At 39.0% G+C, this 7,500-nt stretch overlaps 2 protein-coding genes across 27 annotated transcripts in view; both read right to left on the reverse strand.

Moving 5' to 3' along the window:
- mtd (TLD domain-containing protein mustard) overlaps nucleotides 1–7,500 on the reverse strand; it is a 429,051-nt gene that overhangs the window by 200,129 nt on the left and 221,422 nt on the right. The gene's annotated exons all lie outside the window — the stretch shown is intronic.
- LOC143035310 (uncharacterized) overlaps nucleotides 1–7,500 on the reverse strand; it is an 87,533-nt gene that overhangs the window by 9,464 nt on the left and 70,569 nt on the right. The window contains exon 1 of one of the 6 annotated variants that reach the window (XM_076202239.1): nucleotides 1,258–1,279. The exons of 1 other annotated variant lie outside the window; for it this stretch is intronic. The gene's annotated coding sequence lies outside the window, so the exon portion shown is untranslated. Of the gene's footprint in view, nucleotides 1–889; nucleotides 1,280–7,500 lie in introns of those variants that run through there. 4 more of the 6 variants (XM_076202238.1, XM_076202237.1, XM_076202236.1 and 1 more) reach the window with 4 other exon arrangements.

A 7,500-nucleotide genomic window follows, 5' to 3' on the forward strand; every position in this document is an offset into this window, starting at 1 on the left:
TATATATATATATATATATATGAATTATGGAGTCAAGGTGGGATAAGCGTCAATCGTGATGGTTGAACCCCCGTAGGTGGTTCGAATCCGCTATTCAGTGCGTGACGGTAAGTCAGGGTATACGGTCTTCAATCCCCAAGGGGCTCTCACAAAGGCTCTCATGCCTAGTCACTTCACAGAGCAGGTATAGGTTGAAATGTCAGAATACAAATACAACTAAATAGATAGATGGATAAATAAATAGAGACTGGAAGTCACTCCACAGCTAAATAAAGCCCTTTGTCCTTTACTATAGAAACATATATAAACGTGTGACTGTTTATGATGAGTCATAAGGTACGAACAATACTCAAAACCAGCGTTTATCAACTTTAGGGTTCCCCCGGAAGCCTAAGGTTCCGCAAAAGGTCCCTAAGGGTTCCGCGAGAACAAGTGAGATAAGCTAATGCATTTTTTATTTATTTAATTTCATATACGTAATATAATTAAACACGCACGACATATTCTTTGTTATTGTAATAATGTAATATACACATCATCCTATCTAACATATCATTACGATGAAAATATAATGAGAAAGATATGGTATATGTGTTTTTTTTTTTTTTGCGCAGGGGTTCCTTGAGACATTATGCAATTTATTTTAAAGGTTACGCAGGGGTAAAAAGGTTGAGAAACGCTGATCTAAATTATCAATACTATGACGTAACGATGAACATTTGGTAAGAGCTTGGTGATATTCATTTTAACACGAATAAACAAATAAATAAATAAATACACACACACACACACACACACACACACACACACACACACACACACACACACACACACACACATATATATATATATATATATAAACACACACACACTAGTCGGAAAAAATTACATATAGATGATATTTGATGGAAGTTCCTTAAACAAAACGTCCTTTGGCACGGTCATTTGTAATGAAAACTGTCTTTCCATAAACAATATTCTTCCATGACGATCGTAGACGCTGAAGAAACTAACGTACATAAGCGTCCCGCTATTTCCCAGTCACTCGACGCCACTGATGGACTGCAGTCGCCGTGTTCAACACAAGCCCACATCGACGGCTCTTTTTTAACACAATTTCACAGGTGTTTTACACAATTTCACAGGACGTGAGACACGGTATACGGGTTCACGGAAGGCCAACGCCTAGCTCACGTCACAGAGAGAGAAAGAGAGAGAGAAAGAGAAAGAGAGAGAGAGAGAAAGAGGTCGACTGACTTCGCCTCAAGTTAGACTCGGGCTGTCGTGAGCAAAGGTTTCTACAAAAGAAACCTCACAAAGTACCACCCACAGCGTCATCTCTACATATCCCTCTCACCACGACCATCCAAGGCCAATATCACCACACTTACTGACATAGTTATAAACGCATGTACACACACACACACACGCACGCAAAAACACACACATACACACAAACGACACACCCATGCACGCAAACATATGTTAAAACTGGAAACTATAACTCATAATTAAAATCTAAAAGGGATTCTCCTTTTGTAGTGATAGCTGAACATATATATATATATAAATATATATGTATATATATAAATATATATATATATATATATATATACATACATACATATATATATATATATATATATATATATATATATATATATATATATATATATATATATATATATACTGGTTAATTTCCTCAATGCAATCTCTGAGCACCAGCCCTGATACCCAACCTGCCCCCCCCATCAGACCTCCTCCTCCTCCTCCTCCTCGTCCTCCTCCTCTGTCCCTCTTAAACCCATTACCTCTATCCTAACTACTTCCCCTGGAAGGTCAATCTGTTTACACAAGTGATGGTATAAACGAGCACTGAGCTCTCCTCCGGAAGGGTAATAGCTGATGATCACGAGTCCAGCACGTGATATTACGCTCGAGTGTGCGTAAAAGCGCGCACGTGTACACCATATCTGTGTGAGTCTGTGTATGTATTTGCACATGTGTGTTTATCTCGTTTGCCTACAGTAATTGTAGCTGTGCTCATGGTGTCCCGTTTCTATATCTCCGCTTATAAACATTTGCTGTTCCTTTCTTGTTGGTCTGCATCGTTTATTCTTCTAACGTGTTCCACCGGTTGATATATCTATATAGAAAGATACGTTTCTTAATATCTTGTAGATTACTTTTTTTTTTTAGCACGGTTTCTTAATATCTGATCCAATACTAACAGAACAACTCCACCCATTTTTCTTTATTTCTTTCCCTGTTCTAAATATCATTATCATATTATCTCTCTCCTTTCCTTAAGCATTGATGAGGGTATGGTTTAACATCACAAACTCCCCCTTATCGGAAGGCTAGAACGATGATCCTTGCAGAGGACTTTATAGCGTGGACTTTAATGAACCATACCCTTGGTTCAATTTCGCCAGTGGCATGGTTCGAACAACCATCCCCTCGACGTTCTCCGCAAGTTACGGCGCCCCAACCCGTTCAACCAGCGAGCATCTGAAACGTTAGTAGTCCCATTTTTTTTTTTCAATCTCCCCTCATATCTTATCAGACAGGCTGGTTGCCGCTCTCTTCCTATATTTCATAAACTTTTGTTACATACACACACACACACACACACACACACACACACACACACACACACACACACACACACACACACACACACACACACACATATATATATATATATATATGTATGTATATATATATATATATATGTATGTATATATATATATATATATATATATATATATTGTGACGAGCCAAGGACTCTCAATCATTTCTTCATCATATCTTTATCCTCAAAATAGAATGTTACTCCTATGATATCTGTTTATTCATATGTCCTTCCTGTCATTCTATTTACATGATTTGCTGACGACAGATCATCTCAGATTAAAAAATCCAAATCATTCTCCCATTTGAAATGACCTAACTTTGGCTCATTTCCATGGTTTTGCATTTCTTTGTATCAAATCTGTTTCCATTCATAAACCATATCTAAGTCTTCCTGTAACAACTTACAATACTCCTCGCATTTCATTCTTCATAATATAGCATCATCAGCCTAGCTATTTCATGTAGGTCACTGATGTATACTAAATCGCCAGTCACATTATCACGCTTCTCGTCAATTTTTGTGAATTTGAAAAGATGCAACACGAATTCGTCTACAATATTCTACAATTCACTAAGGACAATTCAACAATGTTTAGGATTACAAAGGATTACAAAGGTGGAGCATGCCGACAGGAGACCTTTTGGCCCATAACTAGGTCGGATGCAAAAAAACAACAACAAAAAAACCATAATAATGATAAATGAATACAAATTATAATAATATAAATAACAATAAATAAATAAATAAATAAATGCATAGGTATAGTTGAATAATAAACAAACATGTGAATAGTAAATAATAATAAATTGACAGAAATAATAATAAATGAAAATCAAGCAAATAATAATAAACAGACAAATAATAACAAAACAAATAAACAAATAATATTAAAATAAATGGCAGGCATTACAGCATCTTGCTTAGGTGTTTATATAAATGAATCTTGAAGCTTCGAACTGAACTACAATACACTGCCTCAAGTCTAACTTCTCTTGGTTTGTTATTGAGCTTCTGAACACGCGACGAAAAAGGAATATGAAATATGAAGATTCGAAAAATACAATATTGCAAACGAAGTCCTTTTTACTCAAACGAACTCATCTGAGTCGTGTTCGTGTGTACCGATGCTTAAGAACATTACTGGCTCCAATACTGAATCCTGTGGTACTCCACTAGTCACCTCTTTCAAATCTGATATTTCATATTTCACTACTCTTTTACATACGTCTATGAACAAGGAAATGATTATCTGCCCTGACGTACTCCATTTAAGTCACCCCTATACTTCCAAATTTCCATATCAATCTCTTGTGTGACACTTTGTTGAAAGCTTTCTTCACATCCAGGCATACAACTCCACCCCTCTCTTTCACACCATATCAACCGCTCTAGAATGAAAAGGACTTTCTTGTTCTGATTCCTACTTGACTTTCAACCAAGATTCCCTTCTCCCCAACCTAATTCATCCATCTATTTCTTACAGATTTTTTCACAGATTTTGGCGATATAGCGTGCATGCCAGGAAAGCCAGTTTGTAATCCAGCGGATCCCTCCTGATTCCTCCCTTGTAGGTAGGCACTACACTGGCTGATTTCCATTCTAGAGGTACCTTCTTCTCATCAAGGGAACATATAATCAGTTGGTGCAGTTCACCCACTAATTTTCTGCACTCTTTCGAAATCCAATTCTAGATCTCATCTGACCCAAAAGGCCCTTTTCACCTTCAAGTTTTCTAGAAGTTTATTCACTTCACATTTTCTTTTCTATGTTGTTTAAAACATCTTAACCTCACCCTTGTCTCTCTCAAAGTGCTCTTCCTTTGTGAATACCAACTAGAAATTTTATTCATTACTTCAACTTAATTTTTTGCTTCTTCATATACTATTCCTTCAAAATAAATTTAAATACCCTTCTCCATGTTCTTACTTGCAATTTTCAAATCTGTTGAACAACTTTGGTTCATCTTCATGTTTATCAACTACACCTTTTCGTAGTTGCTTTCCTCTGTGTTGTGTAATGTATGTGTGTGTGTATGTGTGTGTGTGTGTGTGTAAGTGTATGTATATATATGTGTGTGTGTGTGTGTGTGTGTGTGTGTGTGTGTGTGTGTGTGTGTGTGTGTGTGTGTGAGAGTGTGAGTGTGAGAGAGTGTGAGAGAGAGAGAGAGAGAGAGAGAGAGAGAGTGAGTGAGAGAGAGAGAGAGAGTATGCATATCAGCATGCAATCGTGAGGCGTGCATGCCAATGATGTTGTTTACGCGTCTCCCTGCATCCGCAACCCCAACATGAGTGCTTCTCCATGCCTCCAGGCTCACGTTTCGGATCTAATCTATTGAAAGCTAATCTCCTTCTACTGTGAAGGCCCGTCACCATTCACGTTTCCTCGACGTGACTTCACTCTCAAGACTTTTGCAAACGTCCCTTCTTCGACGATCTCATGTCCATCTGAAGTGTAGTCCTCCATCTCTAAAACTGATGGCGTCATCAGAAGCATACTAGTCTCGTATTCGCTTAGTTGTGGGTTCGAATCCCGCACTCCTCTCCGATTCCCAACAGTGACTGTGTGTTACCTGTCCCATCAGGCCAAACGCATTGGACTTCGGCAGCAGCTACTTAGCGCCTCCTGGCGTTGGTTCCTCACCTTCTAAAACTGTTGGGGCCACCCTCCTAATATCTAAGGATGGTCTTCTACTCACATACATACACATTCTAAAGGCCGCTTTCCCCAATATAAATGGGTAACCAGCCAAGGCACGCTCCCACCCTTCGCCCATCCCATCCTTCATCCCTTCTCTCTTAGCTCCTTGTAATAAAGGGCCATCCCTCTCTCCAGCCCACTGCCTCGGGTCAGAAACAATGCAGCAAGACACAGCACCACGACAGCAGGATCCGACAGCCCATGCTTACGAACATAATTAGGTCTTGAGGTTGTTCTAAGTTGGATCTGTTCGCAAGTCGATCTTGTTCGTAAGTCGAACTTGTACGTAAATCGAACTTGTTCGTAAGTCGAACTTGAGGAGACAATGTCGTCGCTGTCATCACAGAGGAATAATATTTCTTGCTATAACTATACTCTCACCATTGTCACTAACCTCAACTTATTGTGTTTGGGATATAAAAGCTGGAATAAATATGGGGTCAATTTTATAATACTTTTCGAACGCAGGAATACTGGAGCACTTCCAGAAAGGCAATCTACAGGGTGTCCCATAAAGATATACTCATTCTTTGAAACGTTTCGTAGGACTGTTAAGTCCATTGGTCCGAATTATCAGATGTGCATATAAAAAAAAAACCTTTACCCTAAAATCTAGTCTAGTCCCCCCAGCATGTTCGCAAATATTCAAACTGATGACCACCAATTTCCTGACACAGGTAACGCGGACCAATAGATTCGACAGTGCTACGAAAGATTTCAGAGAATGAATGCATGTTTTTGGAACACCCTGTATTCGGAACGAAAACTACGGTTAGGACATCACGAGGAAGCGCGCGATTAAAGCCATTTTCTGGCTTAAAAGTCACGAGATTCTGAGTATTTTCCCCGAGAGTGAGTCACCATCACGGGTTGAAGCCTTAATCCTTGGTGTATAATAACCGATATATATGCACACACTCCTTGCCTGACTCCACATGACGTCACAGACTTCCTATATCTTCCAAAATGAAGTGACCTACTCTTAGCTTGAGATTGATAGACAACATATCTTCTACTAGATTGAATAAAATCGTCTGGCGGCAACTAGAAAATGCTAAGTGTCTTACTCTCCTATACAGGGTTAGACTGAAAAAGGGTGTCACCGTTCGCTAATGCCACAGCTGAACAGAATCCTCTGGCGACAAAGATTGGTTCTTTTCTGGTGCCAGACAGATTGGCATCTTGCGTGCCAGCGTGTGGCGTCACGTCGCTCGTATTTCTCCCCCAAAGTGAAGTGACCTTTTCTTAGTTGGACTCTGGTGGACAGGAGAGTTTGCGTGACCGCTCCTCTAGTCATTTTTGCGCGAACCAAATCGGTAATTCACGTGTTGGTACACTTTTTTTTCTTTTTCTTTTTACTCGAATTCGTCGTCCGAATGACTGCAAACGCAGAGTTTCTTAGATTTGATAGTGTGACGTTTGCACTGACGATTTTTGAGAGGCATTACATACCAATAACAAAGACATGGTTGGCGTTGTCATCGATCACAATTGAACGACCAAGAACCGTCCACGGCGAAAGCATGCTCATCTTGGACGTCTGAAGTTTCACGAGATCTGTCGAATCAAAGTGAAAAGTCTATCTATTGCAAATTCTGAAAAAAATCTGAAACTCTGCAGCGTTGGTGTTCATATCATTTTCGTCGTCAGTTATACATCTGCTATAGAATACGCGGCTCAGTAAAAAATAATACAAACACATAAATAAATAAATAAACAAATAAATAAATAGATGAATAAATAAACAAATAAATAAATAAATGAATATATCATCTGAAATTAACCAGGACAAATTCTTAAGGTTTTCATAGCCAAGAAGATAATCTCAGAACAGAACCTCATAATCAACAAGACTTCCCCCAAGAGGTCCTGAATATAATGGTCTTGCGGGAAGAGCCGGAAAAGAATTAGACGCGTCATAATAGTGAACCGATCAATCAACTGGTTCAAAGCTGCTGTTGAATTCTTCCTATTACATCAAGCTCTTCTGCCTTATGGGATTCTGTCAAGACCACTCGCAACAGCTGTTTGTCCTTATATAACATGTAAATCTCTCTCTCTCTCTCTCTCACTCTCTCTCTCTTTTTTCCCTTCCCTCAACCCAATGTAGATTTCATCATCATGGTGAAGTACAACCAGACTTCATCCTCACAAAGCCTTTCCTT

The sequence above is a fragment of the Oratosquilla oratoria genome, chromosome 18 (genome assembly GCF_046742065.1).
Source record: "Oratosquilla oratoria isolate Oo_2021 chromosome 18, ASM4674206v1, whole genome shotgun sequence".
NCBI lineage: Eukaryota > Metazoa > Arthropoda > Malacostraca > Stomatopoda > Squillidae > Oratosquilla > Oratosquilla oratoria.